This window comes from Protobothrops mucrosquamatus, unplaced genomic scaffold, assembly GCF_001527695.2.
Source record: "Protobothrops mucrosquamatus isolate PMUCROS unplaced genomic scaffold, P.Mucros_1.0 scaffold428, whole genome shotgun sequence".
NCBI classification, from domain to species: Eukaryota; Metazoa; Chordata; class Lepidosauria; order Squamata; family Viperidae; genus Protobothrops; species Protobothrops mucrosquamatus.
The window spans coordinates 311,597-313,157 of NW_015386753.1; positions in this window are offsets into that span (position 1 = coordinate 311,597).

The window sequence follows — 1,561 nt, forward strand, 5'->3', positions numbered from 1 at the left end:
CCATAGTATACTGTGCAGGTCAATAGTGGCATATCCAATAAACCATGGTTAAACTATGATGAATAAACTAAGCAAGTCTACATAAGGCCTCCTTCATGGATTACTGCCTTGTCGTGGCGAAGGGGCTTGCGTCACTCAATGAAGCTATGAGCTATGCCGTGCAGCGCCACCCAAGACGGACAGATCATAGCAGAGAGTTCTGACAAAATGGGACCCACTGGAGAAGGAAATGGCAAACCACTCCAGTATCTTTGCCATGAAAACCCCATGGACAGTAACAAAAGGCAAAAAGATATGACGCTGGAAGATGAGCCCCTCAGGTTGGAAGGTGTCCAATAAGCTACTGGGGAAGAGCAGAGGGCTAGTACTAGTAGCGCCAGAAAGAGTGAAGCGACTGGGACAAAGCCGAAAGGATGCTCAGCTTTGGATGCATCTGGTAGTGAAAGGAAAGTCCGATGCTGTAAAGATCTTTTCTCCATAGGAACCTGGAATGTAAGATCCATGAATCAAGGCAAGCTGGACATGGTCAAACAAGAGATGGCAAGACTGAACATCGACGTCTTCGGAATCAGCGAACTAAAATGGACAAGAATGGGTGAATTTAATTCAGAGGACCATCAGGTATACCACTGCGGTCAAGAATCCCTCAGAAGAAATGGAGTAATCTTCATAGTCAATAAAAGAGTAGGAAAAGCAATACTGGGATACAATCCCTAAAGTGAAAGAATGATCTCAGTGTGAATCCAAGGCAAACCATTCAACATCACAGTAGTCCAAGTCTCTCTCCCAATCACTGGTGCTGAAGAGGATGAAATTGACCGGTTCTATGAAGCCCTACAGCACCTTATAGAATCAACACCAAAAAATGATGTCCTTATCAGCATGGGGGATTGGAATGCTAAAGTAGGAAGCCAAAAGATAACTGGAATAACAGGCAAGTTTGGCCTTGCAGTACAAAATGAAGCAGGGCACAGGGTGATAGAATTTTGTCAAGAAAATACAACAAAAAGTTGGAATTAAGGTTGCCAGGAGAAATATCAACAACCTAAAATATGCAGATCATACCACTCTAATGGCAGAAAGTGAAGAGGAACTAAAGAGCCTCTTGATGCGGGTGAAGAAGGAGAGTGCAAAAGTTGGCTTGAAACTCAACATTAAGAAAACCAAGATCATGGCATCTAGCCCTCTCAATTCCTGGCAAATAGATGGGGAAGAAATGGAGGTAGTGACAGATTTTATTTTCCTGGGCTCCAAGATCACCTCAGATGGGGACTGCAGCCAAGAAATTAAAAGACACTTGCTCCTGAGGAGAAAAGCTATGGCAAATCTAAACAGCATACTAAAATGATCTCTGGAGGGCCCGGGACAGGGGTCATTCCTCTGTCCTAGTTCTTTTGGACCTCTCAGCGGCTTTTGATACCGTGGACCACGGTATCATGCTGCGGCGTCTGGGGGAGTTGGGAGTGGGAGGCACTGTTATGCGGTGGTTCTCCTCCTTCCTCACCGACCGTACGCAGTCTGTATTGGCAGGGGGACAGAGGTCGACCCCAAGGCCCCTAAC